A 24,162-nucleotide genomic window follows, 5' to 3' on the forward strand; every position below is an offset into this window, starting at 1 on the left:
CGTATGGGACTTTGAGGCCCTAAAGACCTGGTGGCGTGTGTGCATAACTGATAGGGAGTAGCATCACACCATGTCGGGGTGGATGAAGCTCTCCGTGCTTCCGCAGTCGAAAAGGCAATTTGTGGCATGGCCATTTACCTTTACGTTCATCATGGACCTGGCTAGTTGATGGGGCCTAGATTGGTCCAGGGTGATGGAGGCCATCGTCGAGGTCAGTGGGTCGCTGTAGTATTCGCCTGCGTCGGGGGCCTGGTCCCGGAATGGTGTCCAAGATGGCGGCTCCCCCTCGGCTGGTGGTGCCCAAAATGGCGGCCCGCACGGCTCACACGTGGTTGGTGGGGTCCAAAATGGCGGCCTGTACAGTTCACACGTGGCGCTGTTGGAATTGGGGGTCGATTTCGCCCTGCACACTCTCGCGTAGTGGCCTTTCTTGCCGCATTTGGAGCAGGTCGCGTCCTTTGCTGGGCATTGCTGTCTGGGGTGCTTGGCCTGGCTGCAGAAGTAGCATTTCTGGCCTCTGGTCATTGCAGCTGTAGTTGGGCTGCTGGCGGCTTGTGGCCTTACCGGGTCCCAAGATGGCTGCTCCCGTGGCATCCACGTGGCCATCCGGTCAGGGGGGTAGGTGTCCATGTTCTGGAGGGCCACGTCTAGCGAGTTAGCGAGGGCCACCGTCTTCTGCAGGTCGAGCCCCCTCTGTTCCAGCAGCCTCTGCCGAGTATAGTTGGACCTGATGCCGGCTACGTAGGCGTCTCGGATCAGGTCTTCCGTGCATTCCTTGGCCGTCACCGCTTTGCAATTACAGTCCCGGCCGAGGACTCTCAGTGCCAGTAAATATTCGGCGCCCGATTCCCCGGGGCGCTGTTTTTGGGTAGCCAGGAGGTGTCTGGCGTAGACCTCGTTAACAGGCCTCACGTATTGTTCCTTTAGCGTCGCGATGGCGGCCGCGTAAGTAGTGGCGTCTCGGATGATTGAGTAGACTCGGTGGCTCACCCGTGAGTTCAAGACAAGCCGTTTCGCGTCATCTGCAGTGACGGTAGTGCTGGAGGCCTCCAGGAAGGCTTCGAAACAGCTCAGCCAGTGTTCAAAGTTATTGGCTGCATCTGCTGCTTGAGGATCCAGGTCTAAACGTTCCGGCTTCAAGATTTGCTCCATGTCGAAAATTAGTCAATAAAATTGATGCGCTATCAACAACACCAAAGACTACGAGATGGACTTATATGAAGTAGGCTTTTATTGACTAAGAACTGGAGCATGCCTCTGCTAGTGAATCCATCCTAAGAGCTCCCGGGGGAAGGGTGGTGAGTCACCTTTATACCCGGGCTTAGGGGTGGAGCCAGGGGTGGAGACATGCCTGGACTTGTACAGAGTTAACAGTGGTTTACCACACAGACATGTACAGGGTTAACAGTGGTTTACCACACCTATGAAGGCCACAATGATTGTAAATAGCAGACATGGCCAATGACATTAAAATTTTTTGTTTATTTTGAAAACTGTGCTTCCTTCCAACATGACAAAGCAATGGCAACAGAAAGCTTAACTAACAAACTAACACATATGTGACTCGCACACCCGGGAGACTATCTAAAACATGTCTAACATTCAGAACAAGTGACTTGCACACCCGGGAGACTATCCAAAACATGACTAACATTCAGAACAACATCCACGGCCTTGATTTCTAGAAATAGGACGTTTCAGCAGCACCTTCTACTCTTTCCCCTTTGATGGTGATCTACTTCTCTTGCGAGAACGGCCCCTTCCCTCCCTGCAGCTCCTCCGTAATGGGACCTCAGTGGCTGCATGAAGGCTGGGGGACGCCTGCTGACTGTCCGAAAGCGCAGATGCCCCTGAGGGACGGCCTGGACGGACTCTGGGCTTGGAGGGGCCGGATGCTGACTGCTCCAAATGGGCATGGGTGGAAGCAGTCTGTCCTGCAGGTGATGGCAGCTGCAGTGGAGACGTGCCAGCGTTGGCATCAGGAATGCTGACATCCTGAGAGCGGACACCTGCTCCGTGGTCGGCTGACACACTGGCACTCTGACGGGACAGCACCGCAGCATGCGGACTAATCGGCTGGTCCACAGATTGCTGGCCTGCTGAGGTGCTGCAAGGGCCCCGGGTAATCCTGCCTGATCCATCGAGGGTGGCAGCACTCAGCACTTGTGTGGCAGGTGCCAGTGCTTCAGTGAAGCCCTGGACAGTCCTTTCCAGTGATGTCGCGACGCCCTGGACAGTCCTTTCCAGTGATGTCGCGATGCCCTGGACTGTCCTTTCCAGCGATGTGCCGATGCCCTGGGCAGTCTTTTCCAGGGCTGCCCCGAAGTCTTGCACAATCCTTTCCTGTGCTGCCCCGAAGTCTTGCACACTCCTTGCCAGTGTCTCGATGGATTCAGGCATCCTTGCAACTGCAGCCATCAGCTCAGTGTGCCTGAGTCGAGCCTGGGCGCTCATTTCTGCGAGGGAACGCACCTCTTCTGCGCTCTGTGCAGCAGTCATCGTGGCCTGACGCGCCCTCCGGGGAGACGGCTCCCGATCTTCCCTTCCCCCCTTGTGCTGCTGGAGGCCGCTGGTTCCTGCAACTGGTTCCTCATCAGATCCATCCCCCCCCGCTCCCTTCCAGGGAAGCACTATCCCCAGTCTGCAGATGGGCTGGCTCGCCTGAGGGTGGGACGGATGGTCCGGCTTCCTCCTGCTCGTCACCTCCGGAGTCAGTGTCCCTGGCAGCTTGCTGGCCCGGCTCCCGAGCTGGTGATGCAGCATCTGAAAGCAGGGAGGTTGAAGAGTGGCTTTAGCGAAAGAACAGGGTGGCAGCAAGGGATGCAAGAGTGCTGCAATGCTCTGACATGGGTCCAGACTGAAAAAGCATGCTGGTGGGGGGAACAAGTGGAAGGAGAGAGTTCAAAAAGGTGCTGACCTTACCATCGCTGTACACAATGGGGTCGGCAGCTCCAGTGGTGACAGGACCACTCATCCGGCCTCCAACAATCTGGTGGACTCTTTCCTCCAGGTCCGTGAGTTCCTGCAGCTGAGGAGGGCCCCCTCCAGTACGAATCTGTTCCCTCCGGTTCCTGGCCAGCTTGCCCTGCAGGAGAAAGGACGGGAAGTTCTGAAACATGCTGCCCTGAGTTGTCATCTCATGCCCCCCCATGGTGGATCAGCCCTTACATTATGTCCTGAGTTGAATGTGCGTGTGCGTTCCCAGAAAGGGCCATGGGTGCTGGCTGACAGATGGCCATTGTGGCATCGCGCACCCTCTGGCCATAAAGTCAGGTGCAGATGGAGGGATGAAGAAGATTGCCAACAAGCCACTCACCCTAACGACTCGAGTGAGATCGTTGAACTTCTTCCTGCATTGCACAGGAGTCCTGGGCGCCACGCTGCTGGAGTTGACTCTTTGACAAACGTCCCTCCAAGCTCTGCGGTACTCGTTCTGCTGAGGCCTCCTGCCATTGTCAGGGTACAGCACTGCTTGCCGGCGCTCCACTGCGTCAACCAAAGCATCCAATGCCCTTTCGGAAAACCGCTCCACTCTCTGCCTCACCCTCTCCATCTGGTCAAAGTTTTTAACGCCTCAGATTGCACAGCGCCGATGAGTCTGGCTGCTGAACCTAAATGACCCATCCCTTTAAGAGCTGGCCAGCGCCAGCATGTCTCGTGGTCATCGATTATTGACAGCACCTGCGCTGCGCCCGTCCGCCCAGATATTGAGTAGCACCGCCAGGTTAGCGCCTTAGGAGCCCCGTGCAGCGCCTGATTTAACGCCGCAATCACCTTCAGGGGCGGAGCAACCCAATATTGCTGGAGGTGGTGATAAGTTGCGCAGGGCGATAAAATTTGTGCATCGCCAATTCTAGCGCCCCGAGCGGGGCTATACCCAATTTCTCCCCCTGAATGACTTGAGGCTCGTATCATTAAACAGTTGAACTTTGTGGCCATGGCTCTGCCTTAACATCAGCACAAAACATTGTGCATTCCATGGTTTAACGCTCCTGTCCTTCTAAAACAGCGTATTAAAAAAGAGGACGAAAGGCAGTCATTTCACACTGGTTTCTTTCGTCCTGGAGCCGGAAATTTACAAACACCCGCCAATCTCCAAGTAGCTTGCAATTTCAACTGGGGCAGAGAACACTAAGAGGAGATTTAATAGCAGTTTGTCTTCAATTATGAAGGGTTGTGAAAGAGTGACTAGGGAGGGACTATTTCCACGGGTTGGGCAGTCTACCTCTCTTTCCTCCTTTAAGGCGCTCCTTAAAACCTACCTCCCTGCCCTAATTTATCCTTATGTGGATCGGTGTCAAATTTGTTGTCTTAAAATACTCCTGTGCAGCGGCTTGGGACGTTTTACTATGTGAAGGGCGCTATATAAATACAAGTCGTTGTTGTCAGTGATGAGGGTGGGTCATCACTTTTAAAATGGTCACTTAGAGAATAAGGAGAGGAGTTAGGAGTCATTTATGCAGAGGGTTTTTGGAGCAAGGGTAGCTTTGTCACAGGGAGTGATTGAGGCAGACACCATTGCTGCTTTTTAAAGGGAAAACTGGATAAATATCTGAAACAAAGAGATACAAAGGAGGAAGCAAGACTGCAGAATTATTTTTGGATTACTCTAGCAAAGACCTGGCACAGGCATAATGGGCGAAATGGCCTCCTTCTGTACTCTAGCTTCTATGGTTTTATGGTAATTAACTTATATATTTACAGCAATGGGACTTTGTGACCTTAACGGAACAGGTCAAGGAGAACACAGTTCCATCTTAGCAACAGAATAATACATTGTATATTACATAGTATAAAGTTCCTGTCATTATAAAATAACATGGGATCCAATTGTTCGCCAGCATAGGTGCAGGAGATCCACCAGTAGAGATCAGAATGCCCGCCCGATGGCACCAGCGAGAAACTCCAATAATTTTGATGATAAACCTTCATTGAATTTCATGGGATTACTTTCTTCTTCGTTAATTGTCCTTGTTAAACTCCATTAATTGCACTTTTTTTTTGGTAGCTGCTTGCGAACCTCCTGTGGCAATCTCCCAGCAGCCACCCTGTGACAGGTTGCTTCTTGTCAAAGATACTGGACTTCCACAAGATGTAGGCATCATGAGAGCTACCTGGTAAATGGGCACACACCTGCATGAACTGCTGGCGCTCACATACCAGCTGGACATTAAGGGAGCGCGACCCTTTGTGGTGCATGAAGGGCTGGGCTCGTTGGCAGGAGTCCTGATGGCCACCTGCCCAGTCGATAGTACCCTGGACTTGTGAGAATCCTGAAATGGCTTCAAAACCCACAGCCCTCTCCTGCTGGCTCCTGGGGACCTTGGGGAACAAGATGATTTCATTAGCCATGGCAAACAGCGTGCCTGTGACTTGCTTCACGCAGGAATGCACTTCAGCCTGACTTATATTGCATATATCTTTAGCTGCTGCCTGAAATGAGCCTGATGCATTGAAATTCAGAGCTGCGATTACTTTAAGTGCCACAGTCAGTGCAACGCCAGCTATGATGGTGGAGTGGGCAGCAGCATTCTGCAGATAAACCTCTTGTGAGAGGTGCAATCTCCTCCGACACTTCTCGCTGAGGTTCAGGGACCTCCGCCTGGGCCTGTAGATCTGCTGAGCAGGATAAGGCTGCCTGCGAACAACCCTCCTCCTTCCTGGACTTCCTGCAGGGCCGTGCTGCTCCCTGAAGCTCCTCCACCTGTTGTTGCTGCTGCTCCTGCTCCTTGTCTTCCTGCAGCCAGTAAGGTTGGCTAACAGGAATCCAAGAAATGGAAAAAAGAGCACAATTTCAGCCAAGTCCCCTCAATTCTCCTGATAGATACCAATGATCTGACTAATTACAGGTGAGTGCACCTTTAAATACCACTGGAAATGTCTGCTTGCAGCACTGAGTGTTCACCAGGCTAAAGGTCACGAAAATGGCATCGGGGTCTTATTGACATCATAGGATTCTGATTTGGGTACTTTAAAGGGACTCCCACCTGTTTCAGGCCTTATACAAAATGGTGGCAGGAGGGACGGCCAGTGGAGACGAGGCAGTAAGTTCTGCAGCCCAGTTTTCATTTTCTGCCACGCCATTCCCACCCGAAAATGGGGCTGAAAACTGCCCCATGATCTGGATCTTGGAGACACGATTGAAATGTTAAAAGCTATAAAAGGATTGGATGTAGTAGATTTGGTTACAATATTAAAAATGGTTACTGGTGGTGGAACTACACATACCTAAAATATGGACAAAGAAGTCACGTTCGATGCCAGGTAACATGTATTTTCTCAGAGACTTGTTACCCTGTGGAACAGATTACCAATGAATGTGGTAAGTATGGGTTTGTACAGTCCTTTACAATGGGACTTGAGGGAGGCAACCATTGGAGCGTATTGGAGATACGTTGGTTAGTTTAGTGGTGCGCCACAGCCAATCAGTGTCTCCTGAAGTTTGCTTGATTGCCTTATGGAGTTGGGGAAGTATTTCCCAGAGTTTTTAGTTATGGATTTTCCCCTCTGTTCTTTTACCTCCCTCAGGAGTTAGCATCATGAGCATTTGATGAGGACGGTGCATGCTAATGGATAGGGTAAAGGTAGGGTCTTTTCTTGCCCTTTTTGTATGTTCATAAGCTGAAAAGCATGGCTAGTGTAGATGTAAGCAAGTTATTTAACTTGGATAGTGATCACAGAACTAGAGGACATTAGTCTAAATTGAATAAGCTTTAGCTGAGATGTGAAATTAAACTAGTTAATGTTATGTCAATTAAATCCTTAAAAAAAAAAGTCAAATAAAACTGGATCATTATTTAAGAAATGGATTGTGGAACACAACTGGTGAGAGGCGACTGGAATATGTTGTGAGGGTGGATTAATATACTGGAGTTACCTTTGGTGATAGAGAAGTAATTTCACATAGCTCTTTTTCAGAAGTTTTACATGTGATTAGGTACTTCCCTTGTGACATTGAATGGGTTGGACAGTGTCCATGATATGGTGAATCATACACTGTGGAGCAGACTGACTCAATGGCTGGGAAACCTTTTCTTGTGCCACGCCTTTTTTTTTATCAGGTGTTCCAAACATAGAAGAGAAAGGCTTCTGCTTGAATGTTCAACCGTATTAACATTCCTGGGCACCGAATTCTGCTCGCTAAAGGCTGGTGTAATTCCACCTTCGGATGAGTGGTTAGTTTAGTTAAATTGATAGTAAAACCAGCTGCATCCCATAAAAAATACAGAAGAATATAACGAATGAAATGAATAGAACATAGTTCCTCTTTATTTGGTACACCATTTTACTATATTCAGTAACTGAATATATATGAAAATGTGTTTCAAGTTTGATATGTTTTGCATTCAATACTCTGCAAGCTATATAAGAAAAAATGCCTGTTATGCTGCGAACTTTCAATGGAAAAACCCTTTCTATCAAAATTCAGAATTATAAAGTTGTGCTACAGCCGGCACTGAAAGCACAATCTTTATCTTCTATCACAGAACTTCCCTTGTGTGTGTGTGGGAGTTTCTGTGTCATTGATTGAATATTGCAGTGGGACTCAAGACTGCCGACAGGAAACCTGTATTACCAACCCATTAAAACACTTCTTTTGAGTGCAGCACACAAGCGGTATGCTGGTGGGCTTTTCATAGGTGCCGTGCATACAGCCACAGGCTCCTATCTCTTCCTGTCCACAGCCAGCAGTAAAAGTTGTGACCTCGCGTCCTCAGGAAACCGTCTATACACCAGCAGTGGCAAAAATATTTGTTGGAGGGCCATTGCCCGACACGCGCTCACACTGCACTGAAAAAACAAAAGGGGGATGTCTGAATCAAATATAAGGAAATGAATTTGTGAGGTGCAGGCGCTACTGGGACCAGGCCTCCATCCCTCAGCCATTGTTAAGAGAGGAAAAACATGAGATCCTACACATCCTGCGACTTTCTGTCAGCAGATCTACTAGAAAAACAAACACCACCGCAATATGAAAGCCGCTTTACTTTTGTTTAGTATAATATTTTTGCAAAACCTGTCAGTATTTTAACGGATGAGGGTTGGGGGAGTTAGGCCAATGTTATAGCTGTTGGATCATCTGGAATTATTTTTCTTTCACACCCTATAATAGGATAGAATATGTTATTGTTTTCGGAAAGTTATGGTAACCTTCCATCGAGCTTCCAAGAAATTGTATCCCTTTTTCTCAGCTTACATATGCGGGATTTTCGGCTTATTAAAAATAATACTTCACAATGTTCTTATCGACCTTTTTCAGGCTCTTTAGAAAATCTGCGAGTTTTTTTGCTGGGTCTTGGAGAAAGGTATTAATCAGGTACTACATCATTTCTGTATTTACAGCCAACTTCTCCGCTTTAATTAATACCCAGCTGTCAGAACTTGACTGGACTCCCACCACTTGGCGAGCCATTTGTGAAGATCCTATTCTTTCAGTTGTTCAGCCAGGAGCCACATATTCCTAATTTGTTTGTTTCCCTTTAAGCAGAAATAAAATATTCGAGAAAGACCTGCTTTTTCACATTTTCAAACTTTAAAACCAAAAATTTGACACTGAAGTGCCACTTTGGATTTTTGTATCATAAGCTAGATATACAAAAGAAACAAAAACACATGAAAATTCCACACTGTGAAGCAAGTGGCTTAAAGAGCTTATTTTCTTGAGGGATGAGTCATAGTTTAATGTCACCAGGTGTGTTGCAGGAGGGGAATCGTGCTTTGTGTGCACTTTGGCAAATTAACATGGCCTCACGTTGCTTCCTTAGCAGCAATCTACCCAAGGCTTTTACCTGAGCACGTACGGAGCCATACTACAGTACTTTGTTTCACTTCTGCTCCTTTTGTGTGGCCTTTGTCCAACCAGTGGAAGCAGAGCATGGGAAAATGCACTTAAGAGAGCAAAAAAAGAAAGGAAAGAAAAAAAAACAAGGAGGGAGGGAAAATGAGTCTGCTACTATTTGACCTGAGGTGTTGTGGTTCTCAGAGAAAAAGTGAAACCAGATAGCAGGCATCGCTATGATATAATTCACCAGAAGGACTATGGAATCCGCTGAAAAGGTTCAGTTTGATTTAACCCTCAGGTCATGCACCTGGTAGATCATTGCTACATGTTTGCTTTGCTTTATCTTTCAAGGCCTATTTATAATTGAGGTGAGCACATTACTAATAATCAATTTATTGCTAATAGCCTTTTTGCAAATTTTAAATGGGAATTATTGGACTTGCATTTATTTATGATCCTTAGATTATGTTTAATAGGGCATCCTCAATATAGTTTAGTTTTAGCGTAAACCTCCAACAGATAATTATTTTCTATATATGTCCCTTTTGAAGTCGTAGTGACCTAATCTGAATGTGGTATTCTAAGTGTGGTGCCACCGATATATTTTACAGATTTAATGCCACATCCCTTGTCTAACACACCATTCTTCTGACAGCACACCTCATACATTCTGTATTTGTCTTTAATTGCCATCTCACACTGCAGCTAGAGACTGCTCCCAAATCCTCCTCCTGTTCAACCTTCATCAAAGTCTGGCCCTTTACCTTGTAATAAAGTTTGTGTTATTTTCTTACACGCAATACTTGTATTTGTTTACTGTAAATACTGTTTGTCCTTCCCATCACTAGTGCAGCTACTGAGCAGTTCCAGAGTCCATTGAACAATATCAGCTTCCACTGATTTTGCTATCCTGTACTATTTAGTGTCATCTGTAAATTTAGAAATTCAGTGCCATTCCCTAACCTAGATTGTTTATGTAGATTGTGGAAAAGTAGAGCTCCGAGGACTTATCCCTGGGGAACTCCATTAGTCAACTTTACAACTGTTAATCCCTTTATTGTTCAACTAAGAAATGTCTGTATTTCAATAACAGTAACACCTTGTATCTCTATAATAAGCTCCTTAATGCCGTGCCATGCTAAGATTTTCGTGCAGCATTTACTCCTGTAGCTGTACAAATTCGATGAAGAAATCCTAATATAGAGCAGCCAAGCTCCACTGCAGTTCAGCTGTTCCACAGAAGCAGGAACCTCCAGCATTGTGCCAGTTCTAGCATAGAAACATAGAAAAATAGAAGAAGGAGTAGGCCATTCGGCCCTTCGAGCCTGCTCCGCCATTCAATATGATCATGGCTGATCCTCTATCGCAATATCATATTCCCGCTCTCTCCCCATACCCCTTAATGCCTTTTGTGTCTAGAAATCTATCTGTCTCCTTCTTAAATATATTCAGTGACTTGGCCTCCACAGCCTTCTGTGGTAGAGAATTCCACATGTTCACCACCCTCTGAGTGAAGAAACTTCTCCTCATCTCAGTCCTAAATGGCCAACCCCTTATTCTGAGACTGTGGCCCCTGGTTCTAGACTCCCCAGCCAGGGGAAACATCCTCCCTGCATCTACCCTGTCAAGCCCTGTAAGAATTTTGTATGTTTCAATGAGACCTCCCATTCTTCTAAACTCCAGAGAATATAGGCCTAGTCTACTCAACAAAGCACAAATCAGGAGTCTGATGGAATACTCTCCACTTGCCTGGATGAGTGCAGCTCCAACAACACTTAAGAAGCTCGACACCATCCAGAACAAAGCAGCCCGCTTGTTTGGCACCCCATCCACCACCTTAAACATTCACTCCCTCCACCACCGGCGCACCGTGGCTGCAGTGTGTATCATCTACAAGATGCACTGCAGCACCTCACCAAGGCTTCTTCGGCAGCACCTCCCAAACCTGCGACCTCTTCCACTAGAAGGACAAGGGCAGCAGGCACATGGGAACACCACCACCTCCAAATTCCCCTCCAAGTCACACACCTTCCTGACTTAGAAGTATATTGCCGATCCTTCATCGTCGCTGGGTCAAAATCCTGGAACTCCCTCCCTAACAGCACTATGGGAGTACCTTCACCACACGGACTGCAGCGGTTCAAGAAGGCAGCTCACCACCACCTTCTCAAGGGCAACTAGGGATGGGCAATAAATGCTGACCTTGCCAGCGACGCCCACATCCCATAAAAATGAATAAAAAACAGGATCCTGGGCTGATGGAGAAAAATGTTGTATCGATATCACCTCACCAATTATGGTGATTTACAAAAATTATAAACAGAAGGGACCAAAATATCAAGTTATTTCACTGCACAAATGTGTGGAAATTCTCCCAGTCTGATTTGAACCAAAATTATTACTTTTTCTCCACAGGATATCCAAATTTGTCTGAATCTGGATTTGGAAATTGATTTACTGTCCATCTCCAGTGCTCAGCCATGAACTGTATGAGAAAGACTCTTAACAATTAGAAGCACTATGAGCCAACTGTACAAGGGCATTAATGGGGTTAAATGGAAACCTATCCAGCTGTGTTAAAAGAGGAAACTTGGTGCTGGGAGACAGCATTGGACAAACTCACGGGGAAAACATGTCCTAAGCTGTGCTGTTATTGTCAACGAAAGATGATATTAACATAATTTAATTGCTGGAGTTTATATTTCTTTTGAATTGATCTCACAAGGGCTTCCCCCTATATTCAAGCATTTGAATACATGGAATCTTCTGCAAGGGTGGTATTGTGCCAATTCTTGTTCCCATGTGCTTATCCAACATTGTGCTTTAGTTGACGAGCTTGGATGTTCGGGAGAAAAGAACAGAGGCGAGTAAGTGAATGATAAAAAATTATAAAAAAACACACAAAAAGAGAGAAAGGAAACAGGACTGACAGTCAGATGGAGAACAAAAATGGAATTAACCCATAGAGGAAGAAGAATCACAGAGAGAAAGGCTTTAAAATTATGCTGTGCAATATTAACGTTTTGTCCGTTATTTTAACAGAGGTGTTGGAGAATTTATGTTAGAAAGGTGTGAAACAGGATATAAGGTTTTACATTACCAGCGTAAAACGAGAAAAAAACACAACAAAATTGGGTCGCAAACTTCTGTGCCCGATTTGCACTCAACGTTTGGTGGCCACCATGTTGGGTGACGTTTAGTGGCCCATAGCGCCCGCATGAAACAGGCGTTCGGTTCATTGTGAAAATCAGGTTCCTGCACTGGCTGTACGACCCTAATTGCAATATTGGAGTACAAAGGGGCATAGCTTACACCACACAAGTTCTATCCATTTGTACCAGGTTTTAAACAGCCTCCAGTGGTCCTTGAAGAGACCACTGGAGGCTGCTGAAAAACAGACCCAAAACTGTGAAAATGCTCGTTTTTTTTGTGGAATCAGGAGGAGCAGGAATGCTTCTGATTATGAATCACTGATTATGTAAATACAGGAAACTCTTTTTTATCCGGCACAGACGGGACCGGTGTGGTGCCGGTTGATCAAAAAGTCCAGATTACAGAGAGGTATACTTACCAAGGTACGAGAGCCCTGTACACAGCCACAGGTGCAGGAGCCCCGGTTACACAGCACATGTGCAGGAGTCCTGGTTACACAGCCACAGATCCAGGAGTCTCTGTTGCACGGCCACAGGTGCAGGAACCCCGGTTACACGGCCACTAATATATCGTAAAACTTACCTGAACCTACTCCTGCATTTTGCCGGTTAAGAGAGATTTAGGTGCCGGTTAAAAGAGAGTTTCCTGTACTCTTTCCACAGATATTGTTAGCTATCGGGGGCAGAGTTTTTTAATTTGCAGGTGACACAAATTGTTCAAGACAATAAGATGTTCAGTAAAAACTGATATTTTTCAAAGGCATCTGCTGAACTGGTAACAACAATAAAAGCAGTGAGAAGCTGGTCAGCGGGCAGCAGTCCGAGCAGTTCAGTTACTGGGCTTAACTGTTGATTGACGAAGGACAAATTTGAATCACAATTTTTTTTTTGCTGATAAACAATGAAATTAATTAAATTGGAAAATGTTTAAATTCTCTGGAATGCTATTGTGAACAAAACGTTATTGTGCGTTAGAAGATTTTTTTCCCCCACATAGAGTGTATTAGGAACATAGGAACAGAAGTAGGGGATTCAGCCCCTCGACCATATGCTGCCATTTAAATAGATCGGGGCCGATCTGTACCTCAACTCCATTTACCCACTTTTGATCCATATCCCTTGATACCCTTTATCCAATAAATAAATTCAGACCCCATCTGGAGTATTGCACTCAGTTCTGGCCACCGCATCGCAGGAAGAATATATTGGCCATAGAAGGAGTACAAGCACAGATTCACCAGAATGATACCAGGGTTCAAAGGGTTAAATTATGAGGATAAGTTACATAAACTTGGGCTTTATTCCCTTGAGTATAGGAGATTGAGGGGTGATCTGATCGAGGTGTTTAAAATGTTAGAAGGATTTCATAGGGTGGATACAGAGAAACTATTTCCTTTGGTGGGGGAATCAAGAACAAGGGGACATAATCTTAAAGTTAGAGCTGGGCCATTCAGGTACAAAATCAGGAAGCACTTTTTCACACAAAGGTAGTAGAAATTTGGTGCTCTCTCCTCCAAAAGGCTGAGGATGCTGGGACAATTGGAGCTTTCAACACTGAGGTCGATATACTTCTGTTAGGTAAGAATATCAAGCGATATGGAGCAAAGGCAGTTAGATGGAGTTGAGGTGCAGATCAGCCATGATCTAATTGATTGGCGGAGCAGGCCCGAGGGGCTGAATGGCCTACTCCTGTTCCTAATATTCCTGTGTTCACTAATATCCTTCAGGGAAGGAAACCTGCCATCCTACCTGGTCTGGCCTACATGTGACTCTAGTTCACCCTACATGATTGACTCTTAATACCCTCTGAGGTGGTCTAGTTAACCACTCAGTTGGGAAAGTATCTCTAATCAAGAAGGCCCACCACCACCTTTTCAGGGTAACTAGGGATGGGCAATACATTCAGCCATGCCAGCATCACCCACATCCCAAGAACAAATACATTTTTAAAAAGTCCATCTGAGACTTCGCCTTCTTAAAAAAAAGCCAAGGTGGGTCAGACAGGATCTCCCTCTTCTGAAGCCATGTTGATTGTGATTTACTAGCTTACTACAGTACCATAAAGATAATCCCCAGATTTCCTATAATTGATTCTTTTATTTTACCTGATACTGTTGTAAAACAGATGGATTTGTAATTTCCCAGATTAGAATTGTCACCATTTTAGAAAATAGACACAATATTAGCGTCTTTCCATTCAACGGCATCTCAAGATAACCGTTAGCATTGTGTCTATTTTGTCTCTTGTGCCTCTTCATACCCAGGAGTAAATACTGTTGTAATAACACAAGACTATCACGCTATTTGAATATATTTGCAGCAGACATTTAAATCAGCCACAGAGTGGCTTCAGCTTTATCAGCCCAGTGTGACTAAGCCTGATAGACTCCGTTTTATCTAAATTGTTACTGACGGCACCATTTATTAACTAAATATTATCAGTGCACATAGGTGTTATATTGGAGAAAGTGTTTTCATAACATTTAGGCTTACAAATCACTTCATTCTGCAGCACCTTCAGTGATTGCTGTGTGGCACTATTCTATAACTAGAGGGACTTCCCAAAAAGATGAGAATTGTGAATGATGCTGATAACAGTCTCAAATGACAGTTAATCAGTGGATGATAAAATCTTCCAGCTGTACCATAGTATTTGTGATCTCTGCTTGCTGTGGGTTTTTTTCATGTTGAAAACAAAGAATTCTCTTGTTTTAAATGGATTTAGTTCCATATAGCAATAGGTGGTTTAAATGTTATGTTGTAGGCCCAATATCAGGCTGTAAAGGACAGTTTCATATAACTAATCTCAGGGTTTAATGCAACAGCGAAAGATTAATTAAGGAGATTAAAGTAACCTTGTGACCTGAGAGGCTCTTTCCAGAGCAGGTGGTCTTTTTATAGTTCAATAAAGTTACTCATGGCGAGCAGCTTTTGTTTATATATAAATAATAAAAGAACTACATTTACAGCCCATTGGTGAAGCGATGGAATCTCTGCCTCAGAGCTTGCAGGATTGAGATGTGCTTGACGGAAACAGTGAGCCTCTGGAACAGATGGGAATCTAGCATACCGCCTGCGTTTTCAGAACAGATGCACGCCCCCTTCTGACATGTACAAACGTAGTCGCACTAAAACTGTAGAGGAATTAGCCTCTTCCCTTCTCTACATTCACAGCTGGAGGTTCATGGTGGCAGAATGGAAAGGCTAATGAAAAGCCAAGCCATAATTGATGAACTTTTTCCTGTTACAGCAAACCTCATCCAGTAGTTCAAACAAACAACAGCCTTCTAAAGAAGTCCAGTTCTGGCCTAAGACTACCTGTAAGGATGCTTATAATCCAGTTAGAGATGGAGGTACAGGAAAGAATATCCCATTTGGTTTCTCTTGATGATTTTGTTCCCTGTAGCATCTTGAGATTTCAAATGTACTGAAATAAAAACAGAAAATACTGGAGATACTCAGCAGGTCAGGCAACATCTGTAGCGAGAGAAACAGAGTTAACGTTTCAGGTCGATGACCCTTTGTCAGAACTGGAAAAAGCTGGAGATGGAACAGGTTTTTAAGCAAGTGCAGGGGCAGGGAAAGGGGGGAGGGGATGGGGAGGAAAGAACAAAAGGGAAGGTCTGTGATAGGATGGAAGGCAGGAGAGAATAAGGGGGAAAAATTCAGTATCGCCCCGTTTGGGGCACCATTATCGGCCGTGCGCAAAATTTAGCGCCTGGCGCTAATTATTGCCTCCGACGGCAAACTTGGCTTTTATCACCCCTGGAGGTGATTGGAGCGCTAAATCAGGCGCTTCACACCTGTCTTAAGGCGCAAATGCCGAGGAGCGAGGCGTTACCTCAGAGCACGGGCGAAGCAAGGAAGAACAAATCAAAATGAACCTGCAAAGTGCTGCGCAGTACCCAAAACTCATTCACACAGCGTTGAATCTCTCCAGAAGTCTCTCTCTCTCTCTCTCAGAATGCGTGGTGCAAAAATGTCACCAACATAAAAAGGCAGGAAGTGGTCGCCTTTAAATAGCGCTCCCCCAGTCCCTTTCTGACTGCAAAACGCTCCCCTCAACCTGTCGTTGCTAGCGGCAGGCGGTAAGGCAGGGGGCGTCACTCAATATCCGGTCCGGGGCACTACCGGGGCGTTGCGCACTCAACTGATGTCACGATCTGCCGGCGCAGGAGATCGTGGCGGTAATGTTTAGCGCCACCGCAAAATGTCTAGTTAATTTCGCGAGCGGCGCTAGTTGCTTTGCGCCCCATTATCGCCCTCTTAAGGCGCTAACGGGAGGCAGAAGCAACTGAATTTTTACCCCCAAGAGACAAAAGGGATGATGGTGCAAGGCAGAAGAAGATGGTAATGGGACAAGTTAAGAAACAAAAGATGATTTTAGATGAAGTGTAAATGGCACTGGCAGGATGATCTGCAGCTGCCATGTGAAAGAGAAAAAAAAATGATAGGGGCAGAGGTTATGATCTGAAATTTTTGAACTCTATGTTGAGTCCAGAAGACTGTAAAGTGCCTAATCGAAAGATGAGGTGCTGTTCCTTGAGCTTACGTTGAGCTTCAATGAAACAGTGCAAGAGGCTGAGGACAGAAAGGTCAGAGTGGGAGTGGAGCGGAGAATTAAAGCGACAGGCGACCGAAAGCTCGCGGTCACTCTTACGGACTGAATGGAGGTGTTCCGCAAAGCGGTCACCCAATCTGCGTTTGATCTCCCCAGTGCAGAGAGACCGCATCGTGAGCAGCGAATACAGTATACTAAATTGCAAGAAGTACAATTAAATCGTTGTTTCACCTGGAAGGAGTGTTTGGGGCCCTGGACAGTGGGAAGGGAGGAGGTGAAAGGGCAGGTGTTGCATCTCCTGCGTTTGCACGTTATGTACTGAATTGTGTGAAGCTGCTGTAGATGGGGAGGGTGAGTGCTTGGGTGACTGTTATTCTCCACAAACACCCAGAGGTACTTCATCACCAAGTCACAGTTATTTCCCTTCAGGATGCAGAAGAAATGTAACTTCGATTAAAAAAGTGAATATCATTTTTCCCAAATATGATTCCCTGAATTGTGGGGGTCTAGGATTCCATTGTTGGATTAGATGCCTCAGGGACCTGGTCCTGTGCGTTCTCTCTGGGTCTTTGTGTTAATGCTGAAGGCCAGCATACCTATGGAAAGTAACGGTGGAAGAGTGGCACATGGAGGTCACTTTTCTTAAACAGCCCAATGTTTAAACACAAAACAGAAAGCACATAATGGGAAGTAATGAATGTGCCTGGGTACCAACCCAGCAGGATCAATTAAGAAGAATAAGAATGTATATAATCCAGTTAGATGTAGGTACAGGAAAGAAAGCCTAGCTTGATGAAGCTGAGAAAGATTGAAAATTGACTTCCTGTGGCTTCCTCGCTGAGGCGCAATTTCAACGGGGAACTACAGACCAGTTAGCCTGACATCAGTAGTAGGGAAAATGCTAGACTCTATTATAAAGGACGTGGTAACAGGGCACTTAGAAAATAATAGGATTGGGCAGAGTCAACACGGATTTATGAAAGGGAAATTATGTTTGACAAATCTGTTAGAGTTTTTTGAGGTTGTAACTAGCAGAATAGATAACGGTGAACTAGTGGATGTGGTGTATTTGAATTTTCAGAAGGCATTCGATAAGATGCCACACAAGAGGTTATTAAACAAAATGAGGGCTCATTGGATTGGGGGTAATATACTAGCATGGATTGAGGATTGGTTAATGGACAGAAAACAGAGAGTAGGAATAAACGGGTCATTTTCGAGTTGGCAGGCTTTAACTAGTGGGGTACCGCAAGGATCAGTGCTTGGGTCTACAATTTACATCAATGATTTGGATGATCCATGATCAATGATCCAAAACCAGGTGGGAATGTAAGTTGTGAAGAGGATGTAAAGAGGCTTCAAGGGGATATAGACAGGCTAAGTGAGTGGGCAAGAACATGGCAAATGGAATATAACGTGGAGAAACGTGAAGTTAGCCACTTGGTAGGAAAAATAGAAAAGCAGAGTAATTTTTAAATGGTGAGAGGTTGGGAAATGTTGGTGTTCAGAGGGACCTGGTGTCCCTGTACACGAATCACTGAAAGTTAACATGCAGGTACAGCAAGCAATTAGGAAAGCAAATGGTATGTTGGCCTTTATTACAAGAGGATTTGAGTATAAAAGTAAAGACGTCTTACTGCAATTATATAGGGCCCTGGTGAGACCACACTTGGAGTATTGTGTACAGTTTTGGTCTCCTTACCTAAGGAAGGATATACTTGCCACAGAGGGAGTGCAACGAATGTTCACCAGACTGATTCCTGGGATGGGGGGATTGTCCTATGAGGAGAGCTTGAGTAGACTAGGCATATAGTCTCTGGAGTTTAGAAGAATGGGAGGTCTCTTTGAAACATACAAAATTCTTACAGGGCTTGACAGGGTAGATGCAGAGAGGATGTTTCCCCTGGCTGGGGAGTCTAGAACCAGGGGTCACAGTCTCAGAATAAGGGGTCGGCCATTTAGGACTGAGATGAGGAGATATTTCTTCACTCAGAGGGTGGTGAATCTTTGGCATTCTCTACCCGAGGGCTGTGGAGGCTCAGTCGTTGACTATATTCAAGATAGAGATCGATAGATTTTTGGATAATAAGGGAATCGAGGGATATGGGGATAGGGCAGGAAAGTGGAGATGAGATAGAAGATCAGCCATGATCTTATTGAATGGCGGAGCAGGCTTGAGGGGCCAAATAGCCAACTCCTGCTCCTATTTCTTATATTCTTATGTTCATCACACAGTCCTCGTCAGTGAGTTCAAGATAACTTTGTTTCCAATGGTAGGCACTGGAGAACAGTGGATCAGGGTGGCTCTCCTTCTATGGCCTCAATATTTTCTGGTCCTCTTCTACTGGTCATCCTCCACCAATATAGTCCAGCAAAATAGGAGTTGCTGATGCACTCATGCTGCTGTGTGGATTGAAATGGTTGAGTTACTCTTTGCAATATCTCATATTGGAACTTTGCCTTTTATAGAAGGTGTCATTAACAAAATGTGGGCTGGAAGACAAGCATCAGCACATTTGCAGTTTTCCATCTAGCTTTGATTAAAAATGCCCAAAAAACATTGTCGCCCCGTTTGAGAGTTGACATGCACTAACCTAGTTGTCTTTAGAAGAATTTGGGGATCCTAGGCGAAAACTGCTCATGCTTCTTTAATGCTAATATACCGATTTACTATATCTTAACACCCGTTTAATGAATAGGTTAACTGTAGCATGGAATAATTTTGTTTTCTATATGATTTTAAAAGGTATCAGTCATTTATTTTCAAGAAATACATGCTTTATTTCGATCATAAAACCTTGAACTGATGTATGCTATTTTGCCAGCATTAGTGCAACAGCAGTTTGTGCAGCATCCAAGATTTAGTCATAGGTAGCATTCCTGTAATCAGTGTTATTTTCCATGTTTTCCACAGTTAAAAAAATCCCATCCTGTTGGCTTAAATCAAAGTTTAAAGACGACAGTGATTATATTTATGGATATTGTTACTCAAGGTGAAATAGTGACTGATTTGTTTACAATGGGGGTGATTTTCTCAATGGGGAGCTTTTGGAGGCGGGACTCCCACTTGTCGGGTTTCAGTCCCACCTCCATCAACGTCTGGCCAACCCACGCTATTTTCCCTTGATTGACCTTGTTAAGCCCACCCAGCGGGCTTAGCAGGCCAATTAAGGGAAAGCCAGTTGCAGAGAACATCAACGTATGATGTTTCATCTGTCAAACATTTTTGACAGATGAATTGTCATCGTTTGACAGCTCTGTGAAGCTCTCAAACAGTGACATTCTCTGTAGTTTGATGAGGTCTTTAATTCAAGACCTCATCAAACCTCTTTCTTTTGCAAAAATGAGATGGTTGTTGCATTGGAGAATGCAGCAGCCATCTGTCATCTCTACCGCGGAGGTGTGAGACTCTCCGCATACCCACCGACTGAAGCCTGCACGAAGAAACAAAGGTAAGTACACTTTTTCTAACACTTTTCACTTACCTCAGATACTCACCTCTCCACACTTGCACCCATCACTCACCTCCACAGCACACTTTTGGACCCCTCCGACCCCCACACACCCACTGGTCACCTCGGTGACCTGGCGGGGTTCGGAGACTTCGGGAAGCCTGCACTTGTGTGGGCAAAAAGGGGATAATCCTATTTTCTGCATGTAATCCCCTTCCCGCCTCCAAGGAGACGGGACCCGGTGCGAGATGGCTACCCGCCTCCTGGCAAGATGGCATGGAGGCGGGTTGGGCACCCGCCCCCAGATTCTGCCATTTTCCCGGCAGTCCCGCCTCCAGACCCGCCTCCCCAGGGCTGGCAAGATCGCGCCAAATGTGTTAAATTTTGTTAGATAAAGCTCCTGTGAATTGCTTTGTGACATTTCACTATGTTACAGGCGCTATATAAATGCAAGTTGCCGTTGTTGTTGTAATGTGATTTGAAAGACTCGCACTAAAAGGATTCAGTTGTGATTGCATCTGCTGTCTACTGTCCAATTGCCAGGCGCTTAGTGCTAGACTTTGTATACTGGAGCCACTGCTCTAAATGGGCAGCAGTTTGTATTTAATTCCAGTGCCAACATTTGTAGGAATTCTATTTAAATCCTTCAATTGGAAATAGAACCTGTGAGATTATATGTGCTGCTACTACTGCAGTGGCACAATGCAACTTTGATGCTTATCATTAAAATACTGTTAATTTGCTGAAATTAGCCTAATCACTTTGGATAGCTTCTTACATGGCAACCTGTCCTATAATGTGCACGAGTAAACTCCATCTTCGACTTGCATCACCTCCTGCTCCTCCTGGCCTACAAGGAAACCTTTTGTAATAAAATAACTTACCTGTTTGGCCCTCTTCTAAGCCTGCTACTCCTTTCGCTCCTGGCAAGACTGGCACCGGGCATCGAATGCGGCGTTAAAATATAGTCGAGGTCTGAATGCCGTCAACAGTTTCGAATTTCAACGAGGCCCTCGCCAGTGAACATCGGGTGAGTCGATCGCTGCAAGGATCTTTGGACGCGGGGGAGTTGAAATTGGAGCTTTTTTTTTTGATGCTGTTGTGATGTATCACTAGTGAACCCCACTGAGACATTTCCTGACTGAGCAATGTCACGGTGCATTTATAAAAAAACTGCAAATTTCTTTTGACTTCTTGCTGAAGCAACAGTAAAGCAGAACTTGCTGAGTTGCTGTTTTGTATCTTGTGGCTGTAGTTACTGTGTATATTGAAAGGTAAGAATGAATTGAACATCTGTGCCTTAAAATTACACTTTGTGATATGAGTCGATGATGTGATGTTAGCGGATCAATGCTAAACGCCTTCTAAAGTTCTTCTTTCCATTATTTTATTCTAAATGGTTTAATGCCCCTGCTAAAATAGTGGAGAGAGGAATTTAAGACAAAATTATTAGTATTCATCAGCTCACAGTACAATTTCAGGACTGTAATGTTTTAATATGGCAAACCACATTGTACAAACACTTTTGTCAATGTTGTCACTAACATCACTCTATACTACTGCACACTCAATTTAAATAATTTGTACAATCCAAAAAGGCCTATTTCTTCAAACTCACAATTACAATCTGCAAGGCATAAATCAGTCCCAACCTATATCTGTGCCCTTACTGTGCAGATACTCTGCAACATTGGTATGTCCTATTTCTGCCCAACTACATTTGTAAGTCTTTGTCAGTACTTTAGTACAATACTGAGGGAGTGCTGCACTGTCGGAGGTGCTGTCTTTCAGATGAGACAGTAAACTGAGGCCCCGTCTGCTCTCTCAGGTGGATGTAAAAGATCCCACGGCACTATTTCAAAGAAGAGCAGGGGAGTTCTCCTCGGTGTCCTGGCCAATATTTATCCCTCAAACAACATAACTAAATCAGGTTATCCGGTTGTTGCTGTTTGTGATGAGCAACTTTCCTGCTCCATACCACCTAATAACAAAAGAGACACTAGTTTAACACTAAAATCTACCCGTAGGAATTTATCCACAATTTGACGTAAGACTAACCGGCCTATAATTTTCTGGCTTTCCCCCAGGTGTGTAACATTTGTCAGGCCTTTAGCTCCATCTTATTTCTAACAACCTTTTGAAAATTCCCCAGCCTCTGGGATGTGTATCATTTTGGGACTCTTCTATTTTTAGTCCCATTAACTTTGTTTAATAGAGTCCTTTTGAATACGTCTCTCCAGTAATGGTTCTTCCACATGCTGTTGTGTAACTCCTCAACTCTGCTGTAACCGCTCTTTATCCGTGGATCCCCTGCCTTTGACATATCCCTTTGGTCTTAGTCAGAATGCAGAATTTACCTGTTATCTTATCCATCTTTTATTTAAATATCTCCCAATCTCACTCAGATGTTTGATTTGCCATATTTTACAATTAATTAGTCTGTGCTTAAAAAAAAACCTTTGTAATGTTGAAATGAGCTCAGTATTAATAGATCATTTTCTTTCTTTAGCTTCTTTCAATGTGGGGTACCAAGCAGAGCAACCCCCCTCTGCTGCAGTTGCTTTAGTATTTGGGTAATGAAATCTAACCAGATTTGGCACAAAATTAACCAGGTAACACATGGAGTTTCCTAATTGTACTGGTTGACAAAAGGATGAAAATAAATTGGCACACCCAACTTTGATAAGTGACTGCCGGCTTCAAATAGAGAACAGAATTAGCAGCGGTGTTATATAGGCCAGACTTTCTTGAGACATGCTCAGCGTCTGATCAACCCAGTGAGTGAAGTACCCTGCCACAAAACACATATCTATTTTATTTTATATAAGTACAAAGGGAACCTGAGAAGATGGAAGGAAGCTGCTCTCCTCTCCTGAATGCTTGTGTGAGGAACAGAAAACTGAATAACCTCTTTCTGTGCTGCTAAATTTTGGGATTATCTGATCGAGTATTTCAAAGATCAGATAAAAGTAAATTCAGTTCTTTGAGCGCGTTTACTATTTTGACTGACTCAGGACAACTGTTGTTTTTCTCCCCATTAACTCCAACTCACTTCACTGATGAAGAGGTACTCAGTGATTTAGATTTCTGCTCTTTAACCGACTAACATCTCACATGATAATAATAATTCAACTTTATTGTCATTGTACAATGAAATGTGATCTTGCAAGCTCCCATGAGTCCAGTACAAATAACATTAACATTAAATGTAAATAGCACCGTCCTGGGAGAAGCAAAGCCGCTGCGTCTGTGCGCGCCGCCATTCCATTTCCACCATTCCTCCTGTCTGACAATCTTCAGCCCAACGCCCGGGCCTGCTCACCAGCCGCCCCTCCCGGGGCTCCTTCCGTGACCTTCTAACCAACCGCCCCTCCTTGGGGCTCCTTCTGTACCTGGTTTTCCCTGATGGTTACACCCTCCAGGTACTAACCAGGCCTGGCTCTGCTTAGCTTCCAAGCCTTGCCAGTGACCCTGTCTCTAGTCCCAGGAACAGGGCCTGGCAAAATAGTTTTGCATATGCAACATGGAAATTAAGTGAGGCTCCAGTTGAACTGCATTGTTGGAAAATATTTAGAAACCAAACATAGTTTCTTTGTGATCGTGAAATTCTTTACAATCAATTAAGCATATTCGAGTTTCTGCTTTGGGCGCAATCGGCGATTCGGGCGCAGATTGTTCCCAAAATTGCAGCTGTTTTGTAAAGTGTGTTTTTTTTCCTCGAGTTCCTGATCAAGCTCATTTGCATATCACCAAACGCAAAATCTGCCATGAACCAGCGCAATTGGGCAATGTCTTTTAAAACATAATTTATTTCAAAAACAGATTTTGCTTTAAAAAATATTCCTTGATCTAATTAAGTGTGGTAACTAACTGCAGTTTGATTAATACAGCTGAAAATGAGTTTATCACAAAAAATAAGCATTTTAATCACAGTGTCAATTCACCACCTGTGAGTAACCTGATCTTAAATTACTAAAAATGACTTAAAAAAAATATACAGAACCGCTTGCTAGTTGTATTGAGGTACAGTAGTCAGTTTCTTATTAAATATATAAAAAAATACATTCAAAAAGCTTTTAAAATGTGCCTATTAGTGCCCAAAAGAACCAGCTTAATTTTTGGAGCCTCCTCGAAGGCCCGCAAACAAGCGCAATTAGCGGAAACTCCCGATGGAGATTAATTCACCCTGGGGCCGTGGCCGGTTTTGTGGGCGGG

The sequence above is a fragment of the Somniosus microcephalus genome, chromosome 27, assembly GCF_052327205.1.
Source record: "Somniosus microcephalus isolate GS21.2 chromosome 27, FLI_Smic_1.0, whole genome shotgun sequence".
NCBI lineage: Eukaryota > Metazoa > Chordata > Chondrichthyes > Squaliformes > Somniosidae > Somniosus > Somniosus microcephalus.